Consider the following 18,957-nt stretch of genomic DNA (forward strand, 5'->3'; position numbering starts at 1 on the left):
CTGTAAGCACTTCAGAGTAGAGCCCCACCCAAATGCATCTGGAGAGGCACAGTTGGGGAGTCCAACTGCATGGTACCACCATGGCCAGGCTGTTTTTCACTGCAGTTAAAAAGGCTTGCCTGTCCCACCAAGGGACTTGTGGTGCAAACCACCAGCTCATTCGGTGTGTCCTGTAGTGCTTGTGACCAGCTCTTGCCTATACTCCAGTGCCATCCTGTGTTGCCCTCACAATTCCCCTGCGTGCCTACTGCTCCTGTCCTGAGCATCGACACGTGTCTTGATCTGCATCTCTGCTGTAACTGCTGAGATCTGGATGATGTCTGTCCACACAAGGTTCACCTACTGGGATCTTGCTCCTCACTTCTGTGATATTAGGAGCAGAGATAAAACTTTTAGGAGCAGTAGCCCTATAGGAGGTCTTTAGGTGACTGGGAATTCTGACCTGGAAAAAAGCAATTACGGTCTCCTGGAAGGGTGAGTTCTAAAACCCCGAGCCCAACCCTGGACTCACTCTGTGCCTTGTACTAAGATGTGACACAGGCCACTGTCCTGCCAAGGCGTGACACAGCCAAGGAAGGCCTCATCAGGGCTCAAATACCAACATCATGCCTCTAAACACTGGGAACTCCGAGCTCAACAAACCTCTCTCCTTTATATGATGTTCTATCTTGGGTTTTTCATCACAGTAAGGAAAATAAACACAAGGATTTGCTTTTTTGTACTCAAAATATATATTCCCAATATGCAGTACCATGCCTGCAACAAAGTATGAGAGACTAAGAGTTAGACTCTGTGGGAGGCAGAGAGATGGCTCAGGAGCCACCGCTAGTTAATTGTTAATAATAATAGTTAAGTGAGGAATTTCCAAGATGGCCAGCTTCTCTCTTAACCTCCTGACTTCAGACAAAAATCTGGCAGCTTTTATGGTCTACCTGCAGGTCACCTGCTGATGGACTGGTTCAATAAGTTCAAAGCCTGATCGGAACACGTTACACAACTGTAGTGGACCGATCAACCATCCATCCTTTCTGCCTTCAAACTGACCAACCCTAGAGTAGGTCAGGGGGGTTTTAGAGGTTTTACAACCCCCATGCCCAATGAAGAACCTGGATTTCTCAGCTTCCCGAGTTCCCCCTGTGCTGTGCAGAAGATCTTTGTCTCCGTTTGTCTACTGCACTCGTGTGTTTCCTCATCTGTTCACTGTGTTCACCTGTCGATTCTGTCGGTCACTGTCTGTGGTGTTTGAGATTTCTTGGGCTGCACTCCAGGCTCTTCCTGCTTTTTAATTTTTAACTGGCAGAAAAAAAAAACCAAACAAACCCAAACAAGACCCCGGATTGTATCAGTAGCTGCTTAAAGATGTCTTGTAAAATGCATAACCTAAAAACTGTTTACATCTAAAGACTGAAAAGATAATCAAATACACATCTGCATAAGAAGAGTGTATTTTAAATGACAGACAGGAAGAAGTGTCCCCAAGTCCTGCTATTTCCAAACCACATATCTCTGGCTCTTCTACCCAGGCCCTCACGTTGCTCATCTCCACTGGGCCAAGAGCAACCTTGCATGCTCATGCTGACTGAGATACATTATTGTGTGGATAAAGAGGTGAGGAAGCACCTTTGGTGGGCCTGCGCAGCTAAGAAAGCATGCAACGCCACAGACCTAGTGCAAGAGGGTTATTGGGGGAGGGGGAGAGTGAAAGGCTATCCTGGAGTGCAGACATGGGAGGGAGGGAGGGAGGGAGGGAGGGAGGGAGGGAGGGAGGGAGGGAGGGAGGGAGGGAGAGAGAGAGAGAGAGAGAGAGTCGAGATAGAGACTGACAGGGAATGAGAGAGAGCACGTGAACAAGACAAAGAGGGAAGGAAGGGGGCAGGCTGATGGACATTCCTAGTTGCTAACAATTAGTGCTTTTCACATCACAATCATACACCTTGCTTCTCAGTGTATGAGACCCCATGCTGAGCCCTGGGGGTGAACTAGGTTACAAAACCAGCAAAGTTTTGGAGACAGGAGTTGTGCACGTGTACATGTGGCAGGAATGTAGAATGAAAACCGTGGACAAAGATATCTAGGTGCAAACCAGAAGAGCCTAGAGTTTCAAAGCCCAGGGAAGAAAAGGTACGACAGGGCTGGGAGTCCCTGTTGCAGCTAAGAGACAACCATGGAAGTCACCTTGGTTGGTTAGATTGAATTCATTCCCTGGAAAGTTTGTCAGAGGATCAACAGAGAAGGCAAGGCAATGGGAGCAAGGCATTCAAAAGAGCTCAGAGGGCCAGTCCAGTCCAAAGAAACCACCACCATTGAAAGAGCTAGCATCCGTCACCACGCTGGCTCAGCACCAGCCTTATAAGCTTCCCCCAAGCTGAAAAGAGTTCAGAACCAGGCCACGCTAACAAGAACTGTGCACGAGAGGAGTGCAGTTCTGTCCAACAGTGACAGAGGGGACTCTGAGGGCCACAGATAACTGATCTGAACTTTATGAAGCCACTCAAAGCAATTCTAATAAAACTAACAGAATGGGTTTATGTATTGTTGGGTCACTTTAAATTTTTATCTACTATCAAAAGCATCTAGAGATTTTTGTCTGTCTTAATCTGAACCCAAATTTCCAGTAAAGGAAGGTCATGGGTCTGGGGACGATACAGAATACATAGCATTTCCTAAGAGTGAGTAGATGAAAAATTCTGAAACCTCAGGTCTGTTCTTGGGGAATGTGTTGTTGTTGTTGGTGGTGATGATGGTGGTGGTGGTGGTGGTGATGATGGTGGTGGTGGTCTGTGTGAGTATTGAGGCATGTTTTTGATCTATAGAACTCACTATATAGCCCAGGGTTAACCTGAACTTTCAACAATTCTCCTGCCTCAGCCTCCTCAGTACTGAGATTACAGAAGTCAGGCAGTAGTATAGACCAGATCTCTAGCTAAGAATCATCTCAAGGCTTCACACAGAATACAGTGTGGAGATCTCCACATGCACAAGGCTTACTCCTGTGCCAGAACTCTCACAGGAAGGTATGAACAACGCCACACACCCTCCTGGTAAGCACCTCAGAACGTGTTGCTTCACCAGAGATTTGCTCTGTGTACAGAAAACCGTTTTCAGCCAGTTGTTAGTGGTGTACTGCCAGCTTGTCTAACATATCTCCTAAGTGACCCAGGGGCTGGCTAAGCACACAACCCTCTTCAGCTGTATGTCTCAATTATATTCATCTACTGGAGCTACCTACTGCACAGTTAATCACTTTCACCAGTAGTGATACATGAAGCCGTAAATAGTCATCCTCCTAGAATACATCAATTATTTTTGGCAATTATTTCTCTTGAAAAGATCCTTGGAATATGTAATGGTTGGAAAGATAATGAAGTCATGTTCCTAACATTGTAAATCATTGTGACTTTTGTGTTCAATGACCAGCTGTAACTAGGAGACCCGAAATCATGACTCTACGTGACTAGGAACGGACAGTAAGAACGGGGCTTCATTCGGCATGTCTAGGCTGCTTGACAGTTTTCCAGCTGGCCTGGATTTTGGTAGAAGGGAATGACCTTGAAAACAATTACGCAGGGCAAACAGCAGAGCTGCAGCTCCGGAATGATGACAGCATGCTCATGTCTTAATAGCCCGGCTAAGCATTCCGGAAACAGAAAGAAATTTTATTGCTCTTTAACCAATTTGTATATGTATTTTATAGGCTTATATATATATTCACAACCAGGCCATTTTAATCTCCATCTACCTAGATGCCCCTGAACTTGGAAGTGAAGGCTGAGAGGGCCTGGCTCCCTGCGATGGGAAACAGATCAGATGTTGAGAGACACACAGGCTCTCCTGGGTGATTTTTTTTTTAAAGCTTGTGTTTAATTAGAGCGCTCTCAATAAAAACATAAATTCAGGTTGGGGTTCTGTGCTTGGTGTTTATTAATCTAGATGCTCTTTAAGAGGGAGCATGTAAGCATCTTGATAAATAAATGAAACTGCTGTCACTCTGTAAGAACAAGTAAATAAGTGAGAAGCAGAGTGGCAAACGGTAAGACAGAAGGAATACCCGCCGTGGGTGTCGTCAGGTCCTGGGACACAGACTGCATGCAGCAGAGCAGCAAACAGCTTGAGATATCTCTAACAGCCAGTCCTGGAGCCTTAGGGCAGAGGACGCCAGGAGAGGGTCTGAGAAAAGCAGAACCTCGGAAGAAGGGACCCAGATAGTCAGAGTTGGAAAGGAAAGAACTTCCTATCAAAAGGAACACCGTAGCCATTGTGGCTGTGAAATGGAGGTAAGACACCAATCATAATTGAAGTTTTCTTCCAGGTACCTGCACCTTAAGCAGAGTCGACTTATCTCACTAAATCTAAAACTGCACAATGTGTTAAGCCCCTTTCTTTCGTTAGGTGCCTATGGAGAGGGCAGCGCGGTGGTCCCAGGTAAGAGGGAAAGAGATATAAAAGCTCGGAGCTGCTCTCTGGAGGCAGAAGCCAGAGAGACCCTGGTATCTCTAGCCACTGGGAATTATGTTTAGCTTTCCTCTCCCCACTGTGACGAAATGGGAAATCCAGAGATAGAGAGGGAGGAGAGGGGAGGGAAAACTCAGGAGAATGGGCAGATTTCCAACAAGAACCCTCAGTGCTATCTGTGTGGGAGAGGGACCTGTGTATGGGGATATGTGTGAAAGAGAGGGGCAGGCTTGCAAACCGAGAAAGCCAGACCCCACAGAGACTGTGGGCTTGTGCCAGGATTGTTTCCTGAGTCATCTACTCTTTCATGTGCTCACACTAAATGGGTACCTGCCCTAAACCAAGCTTACTGTCCTTGAGAGAGCCCAACAATGCCTCTCTTGGTATAGTTATTATCTTCCTAAAAGGTGATACATTAGGTGTTGCCATGATAAGGCACCATGGCCAAAAGCAATCGGTGGAAGCACTTATTTTGCCTTATGGTTCTAGAAGGATAAGAGTGCACCATGGAAGGGAGCTGGGGCAGCAGGCAGCAGGCACAGAGGCGTGAGCAGGAAACTGAGAGCTCATATCCTCAACCACCAGCAACTCTTACAAAGGAAAACATTTCATCAGGGCTGTTTATAGTTTCAGAGGCTGAGTCCTTTACCATCATGGCAGGAAGCATGACAGAGCACAAGCAGACATGGTGCTGGAGGAGCTGAGAGTTCTACAACTTGATCTACAGGCAGCAGGAGACTGCCAATGGATGTAGCTTGAGCCTAGGAGACCTCAAGACCCACCATCACAGTAGCATGCTTCCTCCAACAAAGCCACACCTCCTGATAGTGCCACTCCCTATGCTCCAATAATTCAAACACATGAGTGTCTCTGGGGGCCTTCCTAGTCAAACCACCACAGTGAAGGTATATAATCTTTGCTAATGTACTTTGTGTAGCAAGGCTAGCATCACTAACTGAGAACGAAGTGTTAAAGCACACAGCCTGTGGGGGCATATTTCTTAAACTATCACAATTGACTAGCAATACAAACGGGTAGGGAAATGACCATTCCTGCTAGACAAACGTATATACAAATCGATTCATCCTCTTAACTAAGGTTCTAGGCCAATCACTGAAAACATACAATGGTAATTAAGACGGAGGATAAATTTGAGAGTCATTCACACAATACATGATAAAAGTAACTACAGGAATTTATGAGGTGGCTCAAAGATACTATTTAAAGAACAAAACAGGTAGAAAAATGAGCACACAGATCTACATGGCAGAAACAAGGAAGGTTTAATGTCACAGAAACCTTGTACCAAGAGCAGAGGAGAGAGTTCTGTCCATAGGACAAAATGTTGTAAGGTCAGATCCAGAGAGCTGAGTACACACTCAGACCAGCCACATGGAGACTGCTAGTCATCTCAGTGACACGAGGGATGTACCTGAAGACCAAACTGCTAGGGACAGGTGGTAAGAGATAAAGATGTTAAGAAATAAAAATGTCAACTTGCCTAGAGTCACCAGAGAAAGGAGTCTCTCGTTTGGAGAATTGTCCCGATCAGAATGGCTTGATTATCAATTGATATGGGAGGGTGTAGCCCTCTGTATGCAGCACCATTGCCTGGGGAGATGATCCTGGACTATGGAAGACCAGCTAAGAATGAGCCCTTGAGTAAGCAGCAAGAGACATCCCTCAATGTTTCTGTGTCAAGTTCCTGCTTGAGTTCCTGGCCTAACTTCCCTCAATGATGGGCTGTGACCTGGCAGTACAAGTCAAATAAAGCCTTTCCTCCCCTTAGTTGCTCTTGGTCCAAGTGTTATCACAGCCATAGAGAGGACACTTAGAACAGTGGAGGCAATCCAGACTGTGACTGGGAGTCAAAGGCAGAGAAGAAGAGGTAGAAAAGACATAGCTTCTGTCCCCTCCCTTTCTATTTTCAAAAGATAGAAGAGACTTTTAAAGCAGTGTGGTAGCTAATATTTAATTGTCCACTTGATAGGACCTAGAATTCCCTAGGAGACAAACCATGGGTATGTCTGTGAGGAGGTTTCTAGCACACCTTAAATGATGTGAGAAGAACGGCCCTAAATATAGAGAGCATCATTCCATGGGCTGGGGATCCAGACTAACTCAAACAGCAGAAGGTAAGAGATGCTCCGAGGTGCATCACCTACCCTACCTTCCTGGATGCAGATGCAATGTGACAAGCTGCCCCGTGCCCTGCTGCCAGGCTTTCCCTGTTATGAAGGAATGTACCCTCATTCTGTGTGCCAAAATAAACCCTCCCTTCCTGCCTTCTTTTTGTTGGGTATTTTGCCAAAGCAAAGAGAAACAATAAAGAGAAACAAAATAGAATAGAAAAGAGAACATGTAACTGGTGACATATAGTCCATGACATAAAGAGGAAGGGGGGGGAGGGAGGGAGGGAGGAAGGAAGGAAGGGAAGGAGGGAGGGAGGGAGGGAGGGAGGGAGGGAGGGAGGGAGGAAGGAAGGAAGGAAGGAAGGAAGGAAGGAAGGAAGGAAGGAAGGAAGGGGAAGAAGAAAGCCAGAGAAAGAGAGAAAGAAAGAAAGAAAGAGAGAGAGAGAGAGAGAGAGAGAGAGAGAGAGAGAGAGAGAGAGAGAGAGAGAGAGGAAACAAAAGGAAAGGAAAGGAAAGGAAAGGAAAGGAAAGGAAAGGAAAGGAAAGGAAAGGAAAGGAAAGGAGGAAGGGAAGGAAAGGAGGAAGGGAAGGAAAGGAGGAAGGGAAGGAAAGGAGGAAGGGAAGGAGGAAGGGAAGGAGGAAGGGAAGGAGGAAGGGAAGGAGGAAGGGAAGGAGGAAGGGAAGGAGGAAGGGAAGGAGGAAGGGAAGGGAAGGGAAGGGAAGGGAAGGGAAGGGAAGGGAAGGGAAGGGAAGGGAAGGGAAGGGAAGGGAAGGGAAGGGAAAACGAAAGAGAAAAGGAAAGAAAAGAAGAAAGAAAAGAAAAAGAAGGGAAAAAGAAAACCAGAGCATGTCACTTTGTCACTGGGGTCTGTGGGACAGAAAGAAGATGATACTGCTAAAGGCTATGGATTAGGAATGAAAAAAAACTTAGCCCACATCTCTCAAGCCAAGAATGTTCCCAGAGCCTGGAGAGATGGCTCAGCAGTTAAGAGCACCAGCTGCTCTTCCAGAGGACCCAGGTTCAATTCCCAGCACCACATGGCGGCTCACAACCATCTGTAACTCCAGGTGCAGGGGATTCAGAAACCCCCACACAAGCATGCAGGCAGGCAAAAACCCAACACACATAGCATATCATAAAAAAAAAAAAAATAGTCTCAGGCAAGGTGCAGTGCAAATGGCGGGTTTCCACAGCATTGATTCCCAGGCTCCTCAAGGGTGGTTGGTTAAGGTGGGCTGGCACTGGCAACATGGGTGGGCAAGTGTCAGAAAGGAGAGAAGGGGCATGCATGACTGTTAAGTTTAGTTACAAAATAACAGAGTTTGTACAACTGAACGATAAAGTCACAGGTGGGGGGATGGGAGTGGGGCTCCACAGTAGAGCACATACCTAGCACATGCAGTGTCCTAGGCTCCATCCTCAACACAGACTCTCCTCCAAATAAGAAAAACAAAACAAAACAAAACAAAACAAAACAAACTCTTTGGCAATACAATGATTCACATATAGTTAGCCTTATCCTTCTATTTTTTTACTCCAAGACTAGGAAGGAAAAGCCAGAAATACAGACACTGCTGACTCCAGGCTTCTTTCCCATTTGAAAGAAAATACTGTGTTCTTGAGGCCCCTTGCAGATGTGGCTGGGATGCGAGACTGGACATCTAAAGGGTTCTTTTTGGGGGAACTTGCACAAGAACCTGAGGCCATTAAAGGTTTGGTCTGAGCCGGAACTCATCTGCAGAGGTCACACAGGCCACGGGCTGCTGTGTTCCTTGCACATCCCTGAAGAAGAAAGTTACATATTTGCACAGACAGCTCTCTGAAGCATGTTCTCACCCGAACTACTTATGCCAGAATGCGTGACAGAAATGTACCCGAACTGGCAGAAGGATGATGCCATGCTGCCTGAACATGCATGTACGTCTGGTAAGTTCCCCCAGACGACTCACTGTGTGAAAAGACAGTTAATCCCTGGGCTTGTCCCAATGTAAGCCTTCTGTTTACTGAGTGTCTCTTCAATCCATAGGGCCTCCATATTCTGTCTGTACAATCTTGGAGTGGGGATAGTCCCCAGAGTCTGGAGACCCTGTCAATCATGGATCCCTGAACATGTTAAACACTCCATATAATTGGCTAATGGTTGTATTTGTATAACTTGCAATTTGGCCCATAGAACATGTGAAAGAGTGTATACTCTAAAGACTGGTACTGATGAGCTACTTGACATGGGATAACGTAGTTAGTCTACTCTGGTTTAACTGAGGTGAAATGCATGCAACATTAATTTTTTTAAAATGAAACACTGAGTGAGAAGCGGCCAGCACAGTCACACCACTGTGTGACCACCATGCTACCTGGCTGTAAAATGCTTTCATCACCTGAAATGAGCTCTGTGCTCACTCCAGCTGTTCTTCATTCTACGCTCACAATGAGCCTGACAACTCCTCTATTTTCTATGGACTTAACTGTGTTGGCATCTCCTATAAATGGACCCAGGCAATAGGACCTTTCTGCCTGGCTTCTTTTTAGTTGCTACAACGTATTCAAGATTCATCCATGTTGTAGCATAATCTGTGCTTCATTCTTTGTATAGCTTAAGTCCACCATTGCATAGATCCATCGGACCCAGATCACTGACTATTATGAAGAGATTCACTATGAGCATACACGAATAGAAGACTCTCACGGTGAGCATACACATACATGGACTTAAAAGTACCGACGTTAGTTCTATTGGGTCCACCAAAGACAAAAGCCAGAGGAATTTCTGAGCCATATCTTAATTTTAACATTAGTCTTTGACAAACTTTTGCCCCACTGACTGCTCTATTTTATAATCCCATCAACAAAATACAAGGATGCTCATTTCTCTATATCCTTATCAACATCCAGTTCCCGTTTTCCTGTGTCTGTGCATCCAGGTGAACGAGAAGCGCCAGCTCACTGCTGTTCTGATGGGTGTGTCCTCGGTGACAAATGCCTTGGAGCACCCTTTCATGTGTCTGTTGGCCCGTTGTGCCTACTAAGGCTTTTGCCTTTGGCTTCATGGTTGGTTGTAAGGCTCTGCAATATTCCCTGCTGAACATACTCCTTAAACAAAATAAAATGAAAAGCAGGATGCTAAGCGTGTAGAGACTGAAAGGCTGTGCTATGAACCCTGACTGCACACGTTTATTTGGAACTCAGTCACTGTGAGACGCTATGGGACAGTTACCACTGTGACCCATGAGATCATTACACACAATGATGTATGACCGTGCAGTCTGGTGAATGCTAATTTAATCTGTGTAACTCACATGATGTCTAACATGTAAAGTTGTAAAACTATGAAATGTTTCAAAAATCAGAACACAGATATATAGATACCATTCTCATGTTTTACATATGTACTCCTATAGCGATGAAAATACTTTGATTTTTAAAGTATATATAATAGAAAAATTTTCAATTTGATCCTGAGCATTTGTTTTCCAAATATTATACGAAATTAATGAAGCCATATAATAACATAAGAGAGAAAAAATGTATTATTACAAACTGAAACTTTTTAAAAAATTGTGTACTAATGAGAAAAAATAAAATGAAACAATATATTTGACAGTATCATAAAATAAGGAATTTAAGGTGCTGATTTTGTTCTATTCCCTATAAATATCTACTGAAATATGTTGTGTATTTTACATATAGCATGTATACATCTATAAAAACAACTGCTGCTATTCAAATGATATTCAATTAATATAGTACCCTGGTTATTTCCCACTAAAATTTCCCTTCCCAGTTACTTGCAATTCATTTAACCACTTCCATATTGTTGATTTGTGTTTGGGGTTTGTTGTTGTTATTGCTTAAAAAAAAAAAGAGTATCATCAATCAGGGGATGGTGGCGCACACCTTTAATCCCAGCACCGAGGCTAGAGACAGGTGGATCTCCATGAGTTCAAGACTGGTTTGGTCTCACATATGCAGTTCTAGAGCAGCCAAGGTTACCTAATAGTGACACCATGTCTAAAAAAAAAAAGAAATTCAGGGTTGGGGGGACAATTATATCAAACAACGTTCACTTTCAATTAGCCAGTTTTGATTGTTAATAAATATTCCCTAATTTTCTCTACTCCCAAATCAACAGCGCTGTGAGTGACTGGGTTGGCGCTCTTGCTAACATTGGAATATTAATATTTTGTCCTAGTTTTCATCAAATGGCGTCTCGCCATTTGTCTTTCTTTGACCATTAGTGAGATTAAATCCTTTTTCGTATGTTTACCTGCTATGGTGTTTGCTTTGGAGAGTCTTCCCATATGCTATCTTGCAGATCCGTTCTTCCGCATGCACAGTAAACACTTATCTAAAATAAATAATGCCACCTAAAAGCATCCTTTGGCAACGCTGCCATCCTAGGATGGTGGCCTTATCTCCACACACAGTCTGCCTCCCCATTAATCTTCAACACTTCAGAGACTATGGAGAGTTCTTCGTATTTTCTTTGGTATGTGTAGGCTCTGTTTATTTCAAGACTTCTCAGAGAATTTATATGCAAAATACATGATACTTTCTAAGCAACTGTTCAGTCTTTCTCTTGAAAGCAGAGAAATGGTTTTCTGTGGCTTCAGAGCGGAACAAGCATATGCTGAGACCACGACTCCCTGAGTAGAACCTGGTTTACTTTCTGTGACTTGTAAAACTGTTTTAATTTCCACTTCAGTCCAAGGGTTGATTTCTTAGTTTTTAAATATTAGGTATGGTTATCTGTGTCTCCCCAAAACACTGTTTCAGTAAATGTTTCAAAGATGATTGAAAACAGGTATTCTTAGGACAGATACGAAGCTTGTTTCACTCAATCTTTTATTCGGAGTCCTGCATACCTGAAAGAAATAAAGCAGTGCAGCCCCTTTAGTTTTAACAAGCCTCACTCACAGCCTAACCTTCTCTTCAGATAAGGCTGGGTGATGTCACCACCTATAAATGAGTTACTGTTATTATGTGTTTATTAATAGTGAATCTATTTTAGCAATGGAAGCACAGAGTAAAGCCTTAACAATTTCTAGTTATTAATTATATCTGCCTTTCTCCACCATTTTTGTTTACATTCCAAATGCTACCCGCCCCCATCCCTACCACTATACCTCTCCCCTTCTTGAGAGTGTGGGACTCTGTTGGGAGTTATTAAGACAACACAATTGTCCTGATCTCTGAATGGGGCCTCTCCCCCCAAGAAGAAAAGGAGGTCAAAAGCAGGCCACTGATGCACCGTTCCAAGAACAACCACAGAATATTCCAGCCCTAAGTCAGCGCCAGATGTCCTGACCACACCCTGATACCGCCAAGTTCCTGCTTCCCCGTGTAGCTGCCAAAAGAAAAATTTCCCCCCCCACCCCTCATGCTGAGAAGTACTTGTACTTCCCCCTTTACTTGTGCATTTCTACTGCCCCACCCCTCCTGCTGGAAAGTACTTCCCCTTTTGCTTGTGCATTTAAGCCTTGAGCCTTTCTCAATACAGTGAGACCTTGATGCTACTCAGACTGCTTCCGTATATCGTTCATTGCACAGGGTTCTCATCTCTCCCTCCTTCCACTTGGTTTTTAGGAGAAGGTCCCCTCGAGACCCTAGAATAACTGGACCTGCTGGATGGGTCAGGACTCCAGGTGGAAACCTCCCACATGTGTCCCACCCACCCTGGCACATCAAGTCTCTGCCAGCTCATCCTCTCCCACTGAGGCCTAACTGGCCAGCCATGAAGACTGAGCTGCCTGTCTGCAACATATGTGCTGGGGTCCCTGTTCCAGCCCATGTATGTTCTTTGGTTTGGCTCAGATCCTGAGAGCACCAGGGTCTGGATTTGTTGACTCTGTTGGTCTGCCTGTGGGATCCCCATCTGCTTCGGGGCCTTCGAAACTTCACCCAACTCTTCCATAGATGTCCCCGACCGCTGTTTAATGTTTGGCTATGGATGTCTGCTTCTGATTCAGTCCACTGCTGTGCATAGCCACCCAAAGGACAGTATGCTAGGTTCCTGTCATGTCTGTCCTTTTGGGTCTGAGTTACTTCACTCAGTAAGATATTTTTCTAGTTCCATTCATTTGCCTGCAATTTTCATGATGTCTTTGTTTTTAATAGCTGGATAGCATTCCATTGTGTAGATATACCACATTTTTTTATCCATTCTTCACTTGAGGGACATCATCCAGTTTCTGGCTACTATGAATAAAGCTGCTATGACGATAGTGGAGCATGTGTCCTTGGGGTATGGTGGGAAATCTGTTAGGTGTATGCCCAGGTGTAGTATAGCTGAGTCTTCAGGTAGAACTATTTCCAACTTTTTGAGAAGCTGCCAGATTGATTTCCAGAGTGATTGTACAAGTTTGCATGTCTGCCAACAATGAAGGAGTCTTCCCCTTTCTCCACATCCAAACCAGCACGTCCTGTCACCTAAGTATTTTATTTCAGACATCCTGACTGCTGTAAGATCTCCATTTTTTTTAACATGATAAAATGGAATTTCTGTCCTTGCCAGGTGTAGAACTTTGCTACTTTTAGAATGAGGAATGTCTAAAATGTCCATTAGATGCCAATGATAGGGTGAGTTACAGGAATGTACATAGACATGTATTCAAATTTCCATAAATTTCCATATTTAAATCTACATTTTGTTTGTAGGCTATGCATCAATTATTATAAAAGTACTAAGGAGAGAAATTTAAGCATTATGCCATATGTAGAAAGTATTATAGTATATAAACATAAACATCAACCTTATTAAATTTATGGTTGAGGATTATTTTATAAGATAGTACTGTGCAATGGTAATATGTGATACAGTAATTGTGTAAGTTTTAAAATGGAGTAGCGTAAGCTATAACGATTGATTTTTCTGATTCACGAGACAAAACAAAAGCATTTCTGAGAGAAAGTTACTGCTCAGCGACCCCACTGTCTTGTGAAATGAGAAGACCATCACACACTCACTAAACAGAACTGACCGTCCTTCTCTAACTATCCTGTGTGAACATAACCTATGTGAATACCCTGAAATAGACACTCCTTCCTGGCTTAAGAATTCAAGTACTTTAAACCCCCACATCTCGCTGCCTGAGTTTGAACCATTTATCCTCAGCGTTGAAGGTACTTCTAAGAAAGAGCACTGCGCTTTCAGAGTACGGGGCTAGTCAGCTGTGAAGACAGTGTCCCCAGACAACTGACAGTTATGCCGAACAATATTTACTGGACAAGGTGTGTGACATATACAGGCAATGCTCCTGGAACACAGGGGCAATTTACTTGCATGTGTGATTATGAGAGGATGTGTCAATCACCTAATTACCAACTATTCATTGCGTAGGGTGTTAAAACACATTGTAAATGAGGTGTGGGTAAATTAGCTGGGAATTCCAAGTGCATTATTCTGTATTTTATACAGAATAAAAATCTTTTTCAAAATATGCAATTTATTCTAAGAAGTCTCCTATCTTCAATACATTCTCCACAGAAAGTAATTTGCATTGACCCGAGAAGTTATCATTCCTTCAAAATATGTCTAGGACATTTATTCATTCAAAGGCAACAAAGTAACGGGAACCATATTTTCTAACAAAGCTAGCATTAAACAGCTCCACCAAGAGTAAGACATTCTGTTTCATCCTTGTCTCCTTGTCTCATTCTGATTGACTTGCCCAGGTTCCAGCTCAAATTCCCTTCAGGAACTAGAAAATAATTATTAACTTTTTACATGATACTTAATCTCAGAAAGTGTCGTTCCCCAAACTGGAGATCACCTGACAAAATTACCCTCATTCAACCACGGTGAGAGGTGTCACGGGTAACATCGGGCCAGCTTCCTCCGCTGCTGTCCAGCTCTGATAAATTTTAGAATCATATTTTCCCCTTAGCAAAAAAGAGGAAAGCATGAAAAATAGTTTTGAATTGGGGTCATTTTTAGAGGGGAAAAAGGCATTTTCTTTAAAACATGAGGAACGACTCACATGCTCTGTCCATCAGAAAAAGGCCATTTTCAAAGAAACGAGAATAAGGCTGACATCAGCCTCTTGCTGGGGTTGCTGGTGAGCCCTAAATCCCGTAGATGTTGAAGCCACAAGCTCCAGGGTGAAAGGGAAGACGCACCGACTGTTTGTGCTAACCAGCACAGATGAAGAGGAAAAGAAACCTAAGCAAAGAAAAACTCTGACGTTTCCTCTGGCATAGTGTGCAGTTACAAGAAACTACAGCTCCTATTGGCCTGTGGTATCAGGATCTGTACTGGTGTCCAAGTCAAATCTCCCCCAAAGTTAATTTAAACCTTCAAAGACTCCCCTAATGTGCTGGACGTTCTCAGGGCAATCTCTCCATTATGAGCAAATTACAACTCAACCGCTATCTCTTAAATCAGATTCCATTGGTCTCAACTCAAGTATCACTTAAGTGTTTGTAAATGTAAAAGATAAGCAAGAACAGAAATCATAAGCCAGTATTATGAAAGCCAGAGTTAACTTGTCAGTTGTCTAAATGAATTCTAGGTGAAGGACCATTTATTGACTAAACAGATATGATTTCCAACTCCAGCTACCTATGGCCACCGAGTCTTATCTTCCCACATACCTCATGCCAAACAAGGACAGGGGCAGCTTTATTCTGTTTATCATTTGTTTTGGGGGCCTTTATAATTTAAAAGGCATTCTGCCTATAGCCTTTCAGCTAACTCCATACTGACATTTTTAAATCCCCAAATAATATATGTAATGATACAAGGCTAGAAAATTTAATAACTGAATAAGATGAAGTATGTCCCCTCTTATGGCACTCCTTACAAATCACAAATACAAGCCCAAGCTAGCACTGTGGAGCTGAGTGTGTCCTGCCAGGGAAGCAGAAGTGAACGCACTGAATATAAATGTCCTCTGGTGGTATTGGCCTCTCGCACGCTCAGGCCAGCAGATCTCTCTCAAACCATACTTATTTACGCCAGACTTCAGCGAGGGAGATACCCATGCTTCCTGCTTTCAGGAGGTGCTGCCTCCACTTAGTGATGTTTATAAAAATGGCAGCAGTTTCCTATTTGAATGTTAATTATTGTTGTGACACACGAGATAATTTAACTTGCTTCGGTAATTTATTCTTCCCTCTAATTAGATGTAGTAATTGGAAAATCTTCCAGAGTGTAACAACAGTTCTGAAGGTGAAATGGTGGAGGAGGGGGGTGGGTCTTTGCCATAGGAACTCAACCATAACCTGGAGGTAGATGCTTAATTGGCAGCCACTTGAATGAACCAAGTGAGGAATTAGACAAGGTCCTTCTAGCACCAAGTAGGTGGGACCCGTGACCTTTGTGAATTGCATGATTCAAGAGGTAGGCAAAGCTCAAGCCAAAGGATAGAGCTACCCTCAAAAACAAACTTAGATGCTGAAGTGGTATGCTAAGGGACAGCAATCTCCAACCTTATCTTAACACCCCAAGTCTAGAAGCCACTTATAGACAGTTCAGAGATGCTCACGGACCACAAGCCAATGGACTCTGCTGGAGTTGCTTCTGTTGTAAGAGCATCATCCACAAAATGAATAGTGCCATGGGAAAGTAGACAGGTACATGTATGAATTTAAAATAACAACAGCCAACTAGTGGCCAAAACATTCAACACAAAAGGATTTCCGCTAAGGATTCTAACTCCCTGATCTCTTACTGTTTTAAGAATTACTACATATCTTCACCTACAATTCCCTCTTGGAGATATTCTGACAGATTATTTCCATCCCATGCACATGAAGAAAAAAATGCACCTGTCTTCCACCTTTACTAATGCAAGCCAGTCTTTCTTCCTGTACAATCTCCATCATTTGGCCCTTACGTGAGCAAATCCTACTGCCACATTGTTTCATCCCCCAAGATGTCAATAGTTCCATTTATATAGTTTGTTTTTAACCTCCATATTCTAATTCCTCAAACACGTGAGTAGCACCCCCTTAATGTCTTCAAATACTTAGGCAGCACTACCTTTCCCACATCATAATCTTTTGTTCTTTATTTGTACACTGAGGATCAGAAACAGATCCAGACAGTAACACTGGCCGATATCTACTATACAGTCACCACCCATGGTTTGTTATTCCTTCCTGGCATGTTTCTTCCCATTGATAAATCCGAGTCATCTATCTGTTCTAGAGAGCTGTTAGGCAAGTTGTCTCACCATGCTGTCTTCTCAGTGGTCCTCCTGTCCTTCTTGCCTCCAGTCACTGTTGGTCACTGGAAGAACCTGACTAGTTGACAGTTTGCAAAATAGGTGAGCAGTCACGGGCCGGGGAACTCACAGGTTGACATTACGTGATCCCCACTGCCTCTCCGGGGTACTCACAACCACTCACTGTCCCAGGGGTTACCAGACAATTTCTGAGCCATTTTTCTTTTGTTGCTGAAGGGAGTTTTTTCCTCATGCTAAGTGGTTACATCTCTGGTGAAATTCATAAAGGAAAGGCAAAATAAAGATCTGATTCCTTTCAACTAATATCAAAAGTTTGTTCTATAGTACTTTCTGAAAAGTAACCAATGTGGTCTTCATTTTCAACTCTGAGAGCGTCTCCGCACCCTCCTTAGAAAACCAAATCTGGGGTCTAAGTGTGTTCTGGGCTTGGGCACGTGATGAGGAGTGTACCATCACCTCCTTGTCCTCTCCCCAGAGCCTCTGCAGAACAAGTTCTATAGCCAGTGCATCCCCAAGTAAGAAAGCATCTAAAACTCAAAGACTGTGTGTCTGGAGGAATATTAAAACCACCTGGCATGCCTTACACCTCGCATGCAACGTCATGAATTTTTTGTTTTGTTTTGTGTGGCTGAGGCAACCACTGTAACAAGATCCCAGGAAGGTAAATTTCCCTCTCAAAGACTCCCCAGAACCCACAAAAACAGAGCACGTAATGAGAAGAGTGATGGAGAAACGTGCTAAGCTGTAAACACACAGAAGCCTCATGCCAAAAACACATTCCCCTAAAGCATATCCATCATACAGACTGTATCTGTCTCCCTGAGACGGAGAGATTGCTTAAGCTATGAAAAGGACTCTCATCCATCTCGCCCCATCCACCCTCAACCCTGAGAAACAAGAGGGGCCTGTGTGGTTGGAATGCAAACAGATATTCTTGTGAGCAGGGGACAGTTGATACGTGAAGGATTCTTTCCACGAAGGGAAGCGGCCACGCAAAGCTGGGTCGTGAGGGAATGTAGCAGAGGAACAACTCTTGGGGGCACACTAGAGAATTACGGTAAAGCAGCTGTGGTAAAGGGAGCTGTCTGTTCTGCACGGTTCTTCAAACAGAAGCTTCCCTGGACCACGACAGAAAGGAGGTCTTTTAAATCATATTCCGCTATGATATAATATTCTGTCTACTTAGAAAATTAATGCAAAGCACTTCAGGTTCTCAACTGACACCTCCACTGCCACAAAGCCGACATCATCCCCAGCAACAGTACAGATCACATCCCATTTGGTACACAGAAGACTCAGGGAATTCAAGGAAAATACTAACAACTGTATAGGTTTGTTATATCATGTATTGGGTTACCAAAGTTTCCCTCCACAGACAGACACAGTTAATCTCAGAATGCCCAAAGATGTACAAATTGTTTAATTATAAAAGAATTCAAAGGGAGTGGAAGGTGTTTCTCCTTGGTACAATTGTTGCCTAACATGCATAGAGTCCTATGTTCTGCCCCTGGTGTCACATAAAGCAGGTGTGGTGTTGACTCTCTATACTAGCAAAGGTAGAGGTAGGATAAGAGATAGCTCAAGGTCATCACCAGCTAATGAGCTAGTTTGAGTCTAACCTTGGGCAACACAAGACCCTGTCTAAAAGGGGGAAAAAAGAAAGAATTCAAATCACCAAAAAAGAAAAAAAAGAAAAAAGAAAAGAAAGAGATGCGTGGCTTAAGGATGTGGGGTTATGGATTCACCCCTAACCTGAGTAAGGAGGATGAACAGCATTCACCTCTGGGACTCACCATCACCTCTGCAGCTCAGTCTACTGAGCAACATCTTCCAGACCCAGAGTCTCAAAGCCAAGATTTCAGGTAGGGAGAGACCCACATTACATTCTACAGCGGATAATCCTGTTTATATGGCAGAAACTGCTATTGTTTTATAAATCTTTTAATAAATATATGATGTTAACCTCATTAAGATGGAAATATAAGGAAGCAATCGCCTTACATCTTCCCCAGTTAATTTTAGTTTTCAACAGAAAACTAATCCCAGTTACAATCTGGAAGTGTTATGTTTAATCAGGCCCACATATTAATGGCTTATTGGCCAGTCTGTGGTTTTACCAGAAAGTGGGGTGTGATGTGAAGAAGCGAAGTCATTTAGGGGGCCAAGGGTCTCCTTTCTTCCCATTCTC

The 18,957-nt window shown here is 43.5% G+C and overlaps 1 protein-coding gene across 3 annotated transcripts in view; it reads right to left on the minus strand.

Moving 5' to 3' along the window:
* The window catches only part of Smyd3 (SET and MYND domain containing 3), a 566,094-nt gene that overhangs the window by 326,466 nt on the left and 220,671 nt on the right, over positions 1 to 18,957 (minus strand). The gene's annotated exons all lie outside the window — the stretch shown is intronic.

This window comes from Mus musculus, chromosome 1 (genome assembly GCF_000001635.26).
Source record: "Mus musculus strain C57BL/6J chromosome 1, GRCm38.p6 C57BL/6J".
In the NCBI taxonomy this organism is placed as follows: Eukaryota; Metazoa; Chordata; class Mammalia; order Rodentia; family Muridae; genus Mus; species Mus musculus.